This window comes from Gossypium arboreum, chromosome 5, assembly GCF_025698485.1.
Source record: "Gossypium arboreum isolate Shixiya-1 chromosome 5, ASM2569848v2, whole genome shotgun sequence".
Classification (NCBI taxonomy): Eukaryota; Viridiplantae; Streptophyta; class Magnoliopsida; order Malvales; family Malvaceae; genus Gossypium; species Gossypium arboreum.
The window spans coordinates 47,643,844-47,659,510 of NC_069074.1; the positions used below are offsets into that span (position 1 = coordinate 47,643,844).

Genomic DNA, 15,667 nt, shown 5'->3' on the forward strand with positions numbered 1-15,667 from the left:
ATTAATATTTCTTTGAAAGTCGAAAGCTTCATATTTTTGTGATTCAGAATTAATATTTAGATCTATTTTCTCGCACGTTTAAGTTGGATTCTAGCGGATATGGGGTAGGAAGGTATTTGGAACGTTCTTCAATGAGTAGATCTCTTGGTAAGTATTGAACCTTCTTTCCATTTGTATCTTGTGGTTTAAGAAAAGTGAAAACCCTCCGTCGACTAAGGCTAAAAGGGTTTTGGTGTTATTTAGTTTGTTGGTACTAGTGAGGATTAAAGGCTACCGATCGAGGAGTGTGTGAAAAGCTTGGATCATCAGAGTGACTAATGAAAAGCTTGGATCATCGGAGTGACTAAATCTAGTCATCAACTTCGGCAAAGGTATGAACCCAAGGGCCATTGTGGATGGTGGCCGAATGTGTAAGTGATGATAATAGGTAATTTTCGATTTGGTTTAATATTAACATGGTCTAATCTATAAGTGGTTGATTATAGGAGAAATCGCATAGGAGATCTCGTCAAGGAATATCGCAAATCAGGTGTGTAACGAACCCTTTTTCATAGCTTAAAGCGATAAAATGCCGAAATGCCAAAATTCTAGCATTTCGAGGACTTGTGAGCAAGCGAACGCTCACTAGTTAGTTAGAATCGATGAGATGATGATCGAGAACGATGGAAACGGTAAGAATGTGATTTTTGGCGTTCTTGGTAAGTTGGGCCTCAAGGGGCCGAAGTGGGGCCCATTGGGCTTTCGGGCCCATTTGGGTAAAATTGGTAGAAAACGAAAATATGTTAAATTGCATGTTAAGACTGTTAATACTATTATGGATATAGGCTAAATGGGCCTAGATGACAAAATCAGCTGAGTAGGGCCCATCGGGGTTTTTTGGCCCAATAACTCGTTTTAAGCTAAAAGTGGGCGGAATCACTGTATGCACCCATGAATTGTTTGTAACAGTTAATGAACATGGAAACCCTAATTTTGGTAAAATTACAAGATTACCCTTATAATATGAAAATGACCGTTTTGCCCCTAGGTAAAAATAACCATTATACCCTAGAGTTTATATATGAACTTAATGCATGGGATTTTGATAAACATGATATGTATGATATGCACATGACATGTATGATATGCACATGATATGTATGATATGCACACGAGATGTTCATAAATGCATTGGGTTGGGTTTTTATATGAATGGAGGAAGTGAAAAGGGCTTATGCCCCGCTTATTAAAGGGCTTATGCCCCGCTTATCAAAAGGGCTTATGCCCGATTATCAAAAGGGCTTATGCCCCAAGATTATCAAAAGGGCTTACGCCCGATTATTAAAGGGCTTATGCCCCGATTATAAAAAGGGCTTTTGCCCGATTATTAAAAGAGGCTAGGCCTCGGTTATATGATAAAGCACTAAGCCGCCAAAGGAGAGTTATGGCGGGGTGGGTCGAGTTAATCCCACATGGTGTGTTGGTTGGTATGGGTGGAGAGTAGCGGATGGTGGGTTGAGTAGTCTCCCAGATGGGTTTGCTTTCTTTCATTGACATTATATGTGATATTGAAATGGGCCTATGGGCCATCTGCCACCGTAAAGGCTTGACCCGATAATATGAAATTTGAAAAGGCTTGACCCGGTGTTATGAAATATGAAATATGAAAAGGGCTATGGCCCAGTACATGTTTGAGATTGGATTTGGGCTTAGACCCAACAGGCTGTTATTGTTTTGGGCTCTGAAAGGGGCTTGTTGCACACTGAGTTTCCAAACTCACCCCCTTTCCTTAACCTTGCAGGTGAGCCTTGATGTGGGGACTTGGGCCGGAGGGGATTTAGAGTGGCCACGGTGATCATCTTTGGGCTTTTAAATAAGCGTTGGTTTTCATTAAATTTCCTTTATTATTTATTTTTGGTTTGTAATAAGGCCATTTTTAACTTTTCTTTTATTTCTTTTCGGGATTACTTTAATTTTAATAACTTTAAACCTGGTTGATAATTATTCAAATGGGCTAGACTTAGGACGTGTTTTCAAAATGATACTTGTTTTCAAAATATCTCAACACCACGATTAATCGATTTATCAAAGACGTCCACTTAAACAAATTTAAACTCGATATGACAAAGTATGGCTATGGTTGTGGGCATGTCTAGGATTGGATCCAATTAAAGAGCTTGGTACTTAAGCAGCCTTCATGGCTCACCTCCTCTATCTCGGATACCTACCTGGTGCCCAGCTTCCATACACTTTGTTAACTCAACAAAATATATGGTTTTAAAACACTAAAAACGGAACTTGGGTTTTCAACTCCAATGTGGCACGTCAGATTCGGCCATAACGTCTGGGTCGGGTTTGGGGTGTTACAAGCTTCTTTTCAGAATATGGAATTAACACTCAAGCTCAAAAATGACGAATTACTACTAATATGTATGTAAGTATTGTGTTTTTTCTTTAAAGAACAACTCAAATACATAAAAGAACAAAACATAACTAAGTAATTTTTTCAAATCAAATCTCAACAAAAATAGGGATCAAATTAGGGGATTTCAACAATAATGGGTTATGGTTTAATATTGAGGGTAAATCAATTAATGGCTTGTTAGGCTTAAAAGGGGTTCACTAAGGTTTAATTATGGAGGTAGGATTTTGTGGAGTGAGTGGGTTAAACCTAAGTGCCTTCATCATCTTGACATATCAAATCAAATGGTGTCGTCTTGACATGCATAATCAAGCAAGTTTTAGAATAAAAAATCAAAATCGACGCACTCATAATAAAAGTGAGCATGAAAGGAGTAAAATATGCTCCAAAGGCTCAAGATCTCACAAAAATTATGGCTTTTTTATGTTCAAACTTGTGAATTTCAACTCAAGATAATACTTAAAATTAGGGAAACAACCTAAAAGTTTTTAATTCTTCAAAAATCAACTCATCATGCTCGATTCCCTAATGTCTTAAAGTTTAAACAATCAATGCATAATTACCTATGTTTTAATTCAAGACATATCAATAAAAATCATAAATTAATTAAAATTCATTATAATAGTGATATGAGTGATTCATGTGAGAATAAGACAAAATTCAGGGATTTCTAATGATGATATGAAAGACCCCCCACACTTAAGATATACATTGCCCTCAATGTACAAAGATAGATATATTGATAAAAATAATCATAAGATAGGGAGAGAAGTGAAACTTTCTAAATGATGAATGAACTCCTTGAATTGGAGTGATAGAGAGTAATCTGTCAAAGCAATGATAAGAGTGGAGGAAGATACTCCGGTGGCGATAGAGGTTCATTAATCCATAAATCCTGTGCCAAAAGAATATTATATCTGGTGGTAGCTATGGTCGTGGTCGAGCAGGATATGGCAGTTGTGGAGAACCTTTCTCAATGGAGTTTTTAGTTCCTATGTAATGATAAACTTTGGAGCTCTTTATAATTGTGATAGAATCAGAAACTTTTTAGGGAATATAAAAAAGCATAATTACTCGTAATGAAATAGCCGAAATTAAAAATTGTAAAATAATAATTATAAAACCTAATAAAATAAGCTTAAAGAAAAATAAAAAGTAGTCTTAGAATAGAATAAAAGTAAAAACATAAAATAATAAATAAACGTTTTTAAACATCTTCATCGCTAGATGGTTCGCGAGGTGGGGTTGGCTATGAGATGTGAAGGTGCTGACAAATCTGGTGAAGTTTAGCATCAATGTGATCAAAACGCTAAAAACACTGCTGCTCAAATCGTGTAAGGCGCTCAGAGATGTTAGAATATGAAGCCACCGCATGAACTAGATGATGAGGAGGTGGTGGCTGAGTCAGTGGATCCTCGTGACGTGGAGGGACATCATCAGTAATGTTCTCGTGGTCCTCCTCCTAGGTGGACTGGGCGAGGCAGTATTGAGGAGGGTATGTGCCATGTCGTTTCTCGATCATCCTCATACTTATCATGCTCGAGATGCCTTGTGGGGACATCTGACTGATGAGAGTGAGGGAGGATGATTGTGCTGCTGTGTTGAGGAGCCCAAAGTGCCGAGCCAATCGAGTCACATAGGGCCCGATAGAGATGACCCCTCTCTTGTGTCGCTCCGTCTGGTGGCGAATGGCGAGGGCAATAAAGTAGGCAAGGTCGATGACGTGCCCATTCGCCATACTCCATAAGAAATAGGCATCGTGGGTGGTGATGATGCCGATGCTCTCTCGTCTCACTGTCAGAGTGTGAGCTAAGATAGCTTGTAGATACCTCAAGGATGGAGGAAGAGCCAATGCCTTGGAGCGGCTAGGATCGTAGGTGGCCGAGGCAAGGACGAGGTCCCTCCAGCATTTTGAGGGGGAGTAGTGGATGTGGTGGTAGAGGGTGTTGAGTTTATTATTGTCCATGAACTTCTCTGTGTATAGCCCTAGTGCAATCCCGAACTCGAGTATGCTCAACTGGCATACTAGACCACCAAGGTGGAACTGGACCGTTCCAGGATTATCGAAGTTGGTCGTGACGGTCTAAAAATGAAACGTCGAGCAGAGCTCTAACGTGAACTCGAGATACATCGGTTGGATGATCTCAAAGAAGAGCCCTCATGGGTCAGTCGTCAAGAGGGCTCGGACCGCGTCAGCCAATTGAATCTGTTCGAGTGTGACCTAGTCAATGCAGTGGCCCACACCTAGGGGTCGGGCATGTAATATCTAATATAATTCCTCCTGCGGTCCCAAGGGAACCTAGAGGAACAGGTGCCTAATTTCCATGGTAGGACCCAAGGCTGATGCTACTCCTTTCCTCTTCTTCGAGGTGGGAACAGCAATCTTCTTACCATGTGAGGACGATATTGTACCTGCATTGAAAAATCAGAGTTCAACCAATATGCCCCTAGAATAGTATGGAAAATCAAGACTAAATATGAATTTTTCATAAGATTTACGTACTAGATGATACAAACTAAAAATATATATATATCAAGTTATAGGATTATGGGAATAATGAATGAATGCATGTGGGTAAGCATAAATTTCATGGAAACAAGGAAAAATGAAAGAGTATAGCATAATGTAGTAACTAAAATGACAAATTTTTTATAAAATAAGCATGAGTATTTTAATATTCTAACTATGAATATTCATTCAAAATAGTTCAATAGAGTAGAGAAATCATGAAATAAGCAACATATTTAAAAAAAATAGAGAGAAAAGAGTAAACTAACACAAAAGGAAGGAGCTTGAGGCGTTGGAATCGGTGTTGTAGGTAGCGCACGGCGTGGACGGTAGGGCATGTGGAGTTGCAGTGACTAGGGTTAAGGATTTTTGGAGAGGGAGATGATGAATATGAGGGGTTTATATAGATTTTGGGTCGTGTTTCGCGATTTTTAATTTTGGACACGTCTGGCATTCGGCCTACGCCCGTGTTGCATAAGGGTGTGGGTGCACATGGCCGTGTCTTGCTTCGTTCGCTTCTCCCACGCCCGTGTACATAGGCCTACGCCAGTGTTCGTTTTGACAGTGTCGACCACAAGTGAATGGCATGGGCGTGTCATACGCCCGTGTTACATTCTCAATTTCAACCACAGTTTCAAGGCATGGGCATGTCTCACGCCCGTGTTGTTTTGGCAGTTTCGCCTACGGCCATGTCGCACGACCGTGGCAACTTATCGCATCCTGTGTTGGGTAAAAAAATCTTGCCCTGTTTTCACACGGCCTAATACACGCCCGTGTGCCTAGCCGTGTGGTCTTTAGAAAGCTTACGTTCCATGATTCGGTTAGTATGTTAGATGTTAAAAACTAAAATTTAAAGAAATTAACATTGTTAGTGCTCGGGTTGCCTCCCGAGAAGCGCTTATTTATAGTCTAAGCTTGACTTACCTCTCTTCTGCATGGTCAAGGAGTTTACACTCCCCATCCCTGCTATCAACTTTATCAACATAAGGTTTAAGACGAGTATTGTTTACCTTAAATGTGCCAAATTTGGGATGAATCACCTCGAATGTACCATATGGGAAAATACTGAGTACCGTAAGAGGAAATTCTTCATCAGGTTCAGGAGTGGCAATGCGAGGATCTGCTAAATCTAATAGTACTTTGTCTCCAACCTTAAGTTGATTTGGTGAGGCATTGAGCTCATCCTGGCTCGATTTCGATTTATTAGGTATTCTCGATTTCTGTGTCCGCCATTCATCTAGCTCCTCGATTTGTAGCCTTCGTTCTTCATAGATAGGTCCCTTGTTGTTGTTTGAACACATCTCATATACATTCTTCATAACTATTTCCTGCACAGAGGGTTTCACCACATGATCAGTACTAGTAGAATGACTTATACAACCACCTTCAATTTTTGATGTGTTACTCAAATTACGAGCTTGAAGGGTGATTGTTTCGTCTCCCACACGAAGTGTGAGTTCACCTGTACCAACATCAATAATAGTTCTAGCAGTCGCTAAAAAGGGTCATCCTAAAATTAAAGGTGCGTTACTATCCTCTTTCATGTCTAGAACAACAAAGTCTACCCCTAGGAAATCTAATGGTTTTATCAGCTAATTGAACTTATCGATAAAATTAAATTTATCGATCTTAACAAGAACATCTTCAATAATACCCCTAGGAAATCTAATGGTTTTATCAGCCAATTGAATGCTCATCCTAGTTTGTTTGGGTTTCCCAAGACCTAGCTATTTAAACATTTTATAAGGCATAACATTAATGTTTTCCCCTAAGTCAGCCAATGCATTATGAACATCTAAACTACCAATTAAACAAGGAATCGTAAAACTCCCTGGATCTTTCAATTTGTTGGGTAGCTTATTCTGTAATATGGCTGAGCAAACTACATTCAACTCCACATGCAATGCCTCATCCAACTTTCGTTTATTTGTTAAAAGCTCCTTTAAAAGTTTGACTCCGTTTGGCATCTCCGAAAGAGCTTTAATAAATGGTAAGCTAATATGTAACTTTTTTAATAATTTAAAGAATTTACCGTATTGTTTTTCTGTGCTGTCTTTCCTTGTCGCGTTTGGCTATGGCACACGGGGTTTGTACTCTTTACTTACCATGGTCATTGTGGTTCACCTCACCTTTACGTTTACTTACCACAGTTTCTTGCCTCTGTTCTATCTCAGGTGCAACTAACCCTTCCTCATCTTGAATGGTAATTGCATTGATTTGCTCCCTTAGGTTAGATTCAGTGTTACTCAGAAAACTACCTTGTGGTCGTTCAGAAATCAGTTTAGAGAGTTGGCTTATTTGAGTTTCGAGCCCTTGGATTGACACTTGTTGATTCTTAAGGGCTATCTCGGTATTCTGGAAACGATTTTCCGACACCGAGATGAATTTTGTTAACATCTCTTTAAGGGTCGGCTTCTTTTCTTACTGGTAAGGTGGTTGTTGAAAACCCGGAGGATGTTGTGCCCTTTGATTTCCTTGACCGCCCCATGAGAAATTGGGATGGTTCCTCCAACCTGCATTATAAGTGTTACTATACGGGTTATTTTGGGGGTCTAGAGTTATTGTTACCCATATATTTGACTTGTTCCTCCTTGATGCTAGGGTTGAAGGGTTGATATTATGTGCATGCTCCTCCTCCATTTGAATCGCACCTCATCACTGGATGTACCTGAGTAAAACCACACAAACCGTCAATCTTTTTATTTAAGAGTTCTACTTGGTTAGATAGAATAGTAACCGCGTCGAGGTTGAAAACACCGGCTTCTTTCGTTGACTTTGTCCTCATAACTTGCCACTGATAGTTATTCAGTGACATCTCCTCAATAAATTCATAAGCCGCCTCAGGTGTCTTATTATTGATAGTTCCACCAGCGGCTGCGTCAATCATCTGCCGAGTCAAAGGGTTCAGGCCATTGTGAAACATTCGGACCTGTAGCTAGAGTGGTAATCCATGGTGAGGGCATCTTCGCAAAAGGTCCTTGTATCTCTCCCACGTATCGTAGAGTGTTTCTAAATCCATCTGCACAAAAGAGGAGATATCATTACGTAATTTGGCTGTTTTAGCTGGCAGAAAATATTTTAATAAAAACTTTTAAGTCATTTTTTCCCAAGTAGTGATTGACCCTCGTGGTAACGAGTTCAACCATTGTTTAGCCTTATATCTCAACAAAAAAGGGAATAACCGAAGGCGAATGGTGTCATCAGAAACGCCATTAATTTTAAAAGTGTCGCAAAACTAATTACTAAAAATTAAGAGGTTTGGTTATCTAAACTAATTACTAACTAAGAATTCATAGAAAGAAAACTTGGGAAAATAATTTTGGGAAAATTCGATTGATTAAGACAATACCTAAGGAAAAATCCACCTAGGCTTCACTTGTTATTTGACTCTGAATCAGACGATTTATTCATTTGACTTGATCCGTAGAAATCCCTAAGTTATATTATTATCTCTCTCGAGACTAATAAGGTCTAACCCTTGGTTGAATAATTGAAATCTGTTTCCAATTGACACCCTAGAATTGCATTAACTCGATCTATGGATTCCGTTATTAGGTTTCACCCTAATCCGGCAAAATCTTATCACCCTATCTCTAGGCGTGCAATCAACTCCGCTTAATTATGAAAAATTTACTCTTAGACAGGGTCTATTCCTCCTCTGAATAAGAGCTTAACTTGAATCAATATCCTGGAATATCAAAACAAGAATTAAGAACACATAATTAAGAACAAGTCAAATATTTATCATACAATTCAGATAATAATAACAAGATCCGTCTTAGGTTTCATTCCCCTTAGGTATTTAGGGGGTTTAGTTCATACTTATGAAAGAAAACATCTCAAAAGCATAAAGATAACAAAACATAAGAAAACCCAAAACTCCTGAAGGAACTTGGGGGAGATCTTCAGTCTTAAGGATGAATCCAGCTTCTGAGATGGATCAATCGGCTTTCCTTGAGTAATTCCTTGCTTCCTACTCTGTGTCCCTTTCTTAAGTGCCTCATCAAGTGTTTAAATAGGCTTTTGAATGTCTAAGAGCCCTAAAAATTGGCCTTTTTCGAATAGAACTATACTTGGGCTCAGCAGGGACACGCCCATTTGACACGCCCGTGTGCAATTACTCCAGCCTGTGGTCAAGGCTGTTGAATAGGCATGGGCGTGTAGTCTACCCGTGTAAGTCGTTGTAACACCCCAAACCCGAGACCATCGCCGGTGTCGGACACGAGGGGTTAACGAGACAAATCCTCTTAAAGTACCGACCAATTTGGCATTTCTGGACAGGCTGGAAAAATGCGTCACCGTCGCCTTAAAAATCATATCTCGAGTTTCAAAACTCGGAAACTGGTTTCGTAAATTTTCCCTGAATTTAGACTCATATACCCATCCATGGATTTATTTTTAGAATTTTGGTTGGGCCAATTGGTACAGTTTATTAGTTAAAGTCACCCATGTTACAGGGATCGACTGCTCTGACCTTCGCGCGTTAAAACTTGAATATCTCTCTGTACAGGGCTTTAATACTGGTGCCGTTTGTTTCTAATGAAACTAGACTCAAAATTGAATCTGTACATATAAGGCATGACTCCTAATTCTTTCTGGATAATTTATGGTAAATTTTCAAAGTCGCGACAGGGGACCCAGAAACCGTTCTGGCCCTGTCTCACGAGAACTTTAATATTTCTCAGTATACTGCTCATATGGTCGTTTCGTTTCGTCCATATAAAAATAGATTCATCAAGGTTAAGTTCCATAATTTACTCACTATTTAATTCTACTTCTACTATTTTTAGTGATTTTCAATCTCATCCCACTGCTGCTGTCCGCAACAGTTACTGCAGTGACTATGCCAATTTCATGAATTTTTCCTTGGCCTTAATCATCCATCATACATGACACAAATTATGGCCACCTTATCAAAATTTGAGTTTCTAAGACTCGTGGCTATAGGTTCTAGCATCCCACTCGACGACCACATAGGCCATTTTCACATGGTTTAAAGTTTACAACCCACAATTCGACAAAATATAATAGCCTATACATGCCAAATGTTCTTCAACAACAAAAACAATACCACAAGATTTCAGCCGTGTGATGACTTCAACGACGGTTCCGAGCACGCAACAATACGAGTCCAAGAGACCTAAAATGGGTGACAAGAAAACACCGAGTGAGTTTACAACTCAGTAAGTCATAAGCATTCCACAACCATCCATTAACAAAATTATTACAACATGAAATAATGAACGAGGCTAAGTACTCCATCCATATCGAACTATATCATAGTTCCTTGGACCTTCGGTTCAATCTCATACCAAGTCATACATCCACATTTCATATTCTATACAATAAGATATTTGAGGCATTTTACACACCAACTCATTTTCACCACAATCATACAATTGCAATCATCACATAGATTTAAAGCTTACCAAGCTCAACCCCGAGCATGAACATATTACCTATTCGTCATGAGCTCAAGGTACTTACCCGATCCGCTGTCCATACTCAACTCGATGGAGACACACCTCCATATAATTGTTTGATCGGAGATATTTATATATATATATAGAGTACGCACACACGATTGCTTAATACTCGATTTCGCACACTTAGTGCCATGCGATTTAAGCCCGCACACATAGTGCCATACCCTTCGAGCTCGCACACTTAGTGCCATATATTCCCAGCATGCACACTTAGTGCCATATATTTCCAGCACGCACACTTAGTGCCAATCTCGTCACCGTACACACGTATTGCCCAAGACACTTAGTGCCGAAAGCAAACTTTCTACACATTTCACTATTTCTTTTACATTCAACAATTGTCATCACTCCATACACATACAATTTCATTTATATATATATAGCATCCCATTAAACACAATTGCATAGATTTTACAATCATTTAAGCAATATCAAACATATGTGCTTAATGACTTACCTCGTGTTGGGTAAAATAGTTCCAAGTCGGCTACTCGATGACCTTCGTCTTTCCCTTGCTTGATTCTCCTTCTTTAACTCCTTGAGCTTAATCAATAAATCACTAGTTTAACCATCTTGCTAAACATTCATAATTCAACTACACATGCATATGTATGCTTGTATATTTGGCAACCATTCTTACTAATCGCCCATTTGGTCGATTATACACCTAACCTAATATGCACCAAAACTTGATTCAACATTACCTACATACTCACTTTAATGGCCGAATATATATATATATATATGTACAATGTCAACTAACATCTTTTAATCACCTAATTTCATCTCATGAACATTTAATCAAATTTTCCCAATCTAGCATATATTTTCACATCCATTTGTAGCATCATGTACAAACACATATACACATATATCAAAACACAAATTTTTACCTATCATGCAACAAGCATAAATCGCACTTATGAGCATGCCATGGCGAATACATCCCACACCATCCCCTTTCAATTTTTGGTCATGGTTAAACAAAGAAAACTCCATGTCTTACTCAAGAATGCTAAAAGAAATTTCAAGAGTAGTCAATCCATCATTACATGTATCATCAACAAGCTTCACATTTAGCATGCAATGGCTTTAACACAATATCAACCTTAGCCAAATACCATTTCCATGGCATAACAAGGATTTGAACCATGGGCTAACATGAACATCAAGTTAGCAACTAAAACATGCATGAATCTCATGACACAACCTCAAACATACCTTAATCTTGACACAAGTATGACCAAATCTCCTTCTAGTTCTCTTCTAAACCAAGCATGAAGCAAAAATCCTTCCTTTTTCCCTTAGTATTTTCAGCCAAGATTTGAGAATGGATGAACAAATTTTTCCTTTCTTTTCCTCTACTCACGGCAACAAAGGGGGGCATCCATGCTCATTTTTTTCATTTCTTTATTTTTTCTACATAATCCACTAACTAAACATGTTGGAAACATGTTCCTTGCCCATATTCTTGTCATGGCCGGCCACTCTTCCCTTTTTTGGGCAAATTGACATGCAAAACCACTCTTTTGCATGCATGTACTATTAGACCATTGTAAGATTAGCCTATCACCTTTCAACAATGTTTCATACAAGTCCATTTTAATAAATTCACATAGAAATGATCAAATTAATGCATGAAACTTTCACACATGCATTTACTAACATCATAAACATAGAATATAACTTTTAATTACTTATAAGACTCGGTTTAGTGGTCCCGAAACCACTTTTCGACTAGGGTCAAATTAGGGATGTCACAACTCTCCCCCACTTACGAAATTTTCGTCCCCGAAAATCTTACCGGTAAATAGGTTTGGGTATCGCTCTTTCATAGAGTCCTCGAGTTCCCAAGTGGCTTCTTCAATTCCGTGTTTATGCCACAACACCTTCACTAATGGGATTTTCTTATTGCGCAACTCTTTTACTTCACGCCTCATAATGTGAACCGGTTCCTCTTCATAGCTCAAATTAGGTGAATCTCAATCTCGAGACGGAGCGATTACGTCGCGATGGATCAAACCTATATCGTCAAGCATCGAGACATGGAAAACGTTGTGGATCCTTTCAAGCTCGGGGTAAAATTAATCGATGCGCTCTCGGTCCAACTCGTTCGGATACTTCATACGGACCGATGAACCTCGGACTCAATTTTCCCTTACGGCCAAATCTAAGCACCTTCTTCCAAGGTGAAACTTTGAGAAAGACCTTGTCTCCAACCGATATTCAATATCTTTTCTTTTCAAATCGCGCACGACTTTTGGCGATCCGGCGACTTTCAAACTTTCACGAATTACTCGAACTCTTTGCTCGGCATCCTTAACCAAATCAACCTCAAGAATTTACCTTCACTAAGTTCACCGAAATAATGGGGTACGGCATTTACGACCATATAAAGCCTCGTAAGGCGCCATCTTAATACTTGATTGAAAGCTATTGTTGTAGCGAATTCAATCAAAGGCGATACTGCCCCATGAACCACTAAACTCAAGGATACAACATCTTAACATATCCTCGAGTATTTGAATTATCCGTTCGGATTGACCATTGGTTTGGGGGTGAAAGGCGGTCTTGAAATGCAACTTGGTACACAAAGCTTCTTGCAACTTCTTCCAAAATCGCGAGGTAAATCTCGGATCTCTATCCGACACGATGGAAATAGGCACCCGTGTAATCTCACAATCGAGAAACGTACAATTCGGCTAGTTTGTCCATTGAAAATCCGTGCGTGCGGGGATAAAGTGAGCCGACTTAGTCGGTCTATCGACAACGACCCAAATCGCATCCTTCTTACTCACGACAATGGCGGTCCGGATACAAAGTCCATTGTGACTCGATCCCATTTCCACTCGGGTATCGTGATCGGTGAAGTAATCTCAAGGCACTTGATGTTCCGCTTTCACTTGTTGACATATTAAACATCTCAAACAAAATCGAGATGTCTCGTTTCATACCATGCCACCAAAACCGACGTTTCAAATCGTTGTACATCTTCGTACTCCCGGGTGGATTGCCATTCGGCTACAATGGGCTTCGTTCAAAATTATTGGAATAAGTTCAATTCTTTGGAACATACTGACGACTTCGAACCTCAAACAATCGTCATCATCGATTTGAAATTCCGAGTCCTTGTTCGAACACACTCATCCGCTTTGCAACCAACTCATCGTCGACTTTACGAGCTTCACGAATTTGACGTATCAATAATGGTTTGGCTTTCAATTCAGCTACTAACACATTGTCGGGTAGGATAGACAAGTGTACATTCATCGCTTCATAAAGCAAATAGTGATTTTCGCTTAAGGCATCCGCAACCACATTAGCCCTTCCCGGGTGATAATCAATGACGAGCTCATAATCTTTTAACAACTCGAGCCATCGCCTTTGTCGCAGATTTAAGTCTCTTTGGGTCATCAAATATTTGAGACTTTTGTGATCCGAATACACATGGCACTTCTCACCAAATAAGTAATGTCGCCATATCTTTAAGGCGAATACGATGGCAGCCAATTCGAGATCATGGGTCGGATAATTTTTCTCATGTGGCTTTAATTGCCTCGACGCATAGGCCACAACTCGCCCTTCTTGCATCAATACGCAACCCAACCCAAGTAGGGATGCGTCACTATAGACAAACTCTTTGCCCGATTCGGGTTGCACTAGAATTGGGGCTTCATCAAATAAGCTTTCATTGATCGAAACTTTTCGACATTTCTCCGTCCATTCGAACTTAACATCCTTTTGGAGTAAGCCGTCATTGGCGTGGCTATCGTCGAGAAACCTTTTACAAATCGTCGGTAATAACCGCAAGCCCCAAAAGCTCCTAACTTCGATAACATTCCTTGGTGGTTTCCAATCGACTATGGCGAAATTTTGTTCGGGTCCACCACGACACCGTCACGGACACCACGTGCCCCAAAAGCTAACCTCTTTCAACCAAAATTCACATTTATTGAACTTTGCGTATAATCGCTTATCTCGTAAGATTTGCAACACTAGCCTCGGTATTCAAAGATGTTCGGTTTCATCTCGAATAGACCAAAATGTCATCGATAAATACAACTACGAACCGATCCAAGTATGGCCTGAAAATTCTATTCATTAAATCCATAAACACCGCAGGGCATTAGTGAGCCCAAACGGCATCACCAAGAATTCGTAGTGACCGTACCTCGTTCTAAAAGCGGTTTTGGGTATGTCCGATTCTCGGACCCTCAACCGATAGTACCCGACCTCAAATCTATCTTTGAAAACACCGAGGCTCCTTTATTTGATCAAACAAATCGTCAATTACGGCAATGGATATTTATTCTTTATCGTCACTTTATTGAGTTGACGATAGTCGATGCACAACCTCATGGTTCCGTCCTTCTTCTTCACAAACAATACAAAAGCCCATGGAGAAAAACTCGGTCGAGCGAAACCTCTATCCGTCAATTCTTGCAATTGAACCTTCAATTCCTTTAATTAGTTAATGCCATACGATACGGGGCTATTGAAATCGGCGTAGTACCGGTACAACTTCGATGCGAATTCCACTTCTCGAACCCGTGGCAATCCGGTAACTCCTCGGAAAAACATCTGAATACTCACAAACCACTGTACCGATTCGAGTTTCCTTTCCGTCTCTTTACTTCCAAACACATACGCAAGGTATGTTTCACACCCTTTTCACATACCTCCGGCGGTCATAGAAGATATTATCACTGGCGCTCCTTTTAAATCGATGAGACTCGACTCGGACTACCTCATTATTTGCACTCCTCAAATCAATGGTTTTCCTTTTGCAGTCCACCATTGCATCATGTACTGATCACCAATCCATACCAAGAATAACATCGAATTCATGAAATGGTAGAAGCATCAGATCGACCGGAAAACAGGATTCTCGAATTATTAGGGGGCATCTCTTGCACACTTTATCAACAAGCACGTATTGACCCAAAGGGTTTGACACTCGAATTACGAACTCGGTAGACTCAACAGGTAGAGTCTTACTGGATGCTAAGGTTTCACATACATATGAGTGAGTAGAGCCGGGTCAATCAATGCAATCACAATAGTATCAAAGAGAGTAAAAGTACCAAAGGATAACGTCGGGGAGGATGCCTCCTCTCATGCGCGGATGGCATATGCTCTAGCAGAGCACGGGTCTCGGATCGGACAGCCGTATTAGAGGCTCCTCTCGATTACCACCCCTACCTCCAGAGATTCTCGGGGGCCTACCTCCAGCCATCGTTCCACTAGGTCTTGCACCTTGCGTCTTATTCC

General features: G+C 40.0%; 1 long non-coding RNA gene and 1 other non-coding gene across 3 annotated transcripts; both read left to right on the forward strand.

Annotated features, from left to right (window-relative positions):
• The first annotated feature begins 326 nt into the window (after window positions 1-326).
• LOC128292934 (uncharacterized) lies at window positions 327-1,980 on the forward strand. 2 transcript variants are annotated; one of them, XR_008282925.1, is made up of 3 exons: window positions 327-371; window positions 486-529; window positions 1,781-1,980. It is a non-coding gene; the product is annotated as an uncharacterized LOC128292934 (long non-coding RNA). The 2 variants fall into 2 exon arrangements; XR_008282924.1 differs by having other exon boundaries at window positions 367-410.
• A 5,875-nt stretch (window positions 1,981-7,855) lies between these two features.
• On the forward strand, window positions 7,856-7,961 carry LOC128293555 (small nucleolar RNA R71). The gene has a single exon (XR_008283736.1). It is a non-coding gene; the product is annotated as a small nucleolar RNA R71 (small nucleolar RNA).
• Window positions 7,962-15,667: the final 7,706 nt, after the last annotated feature.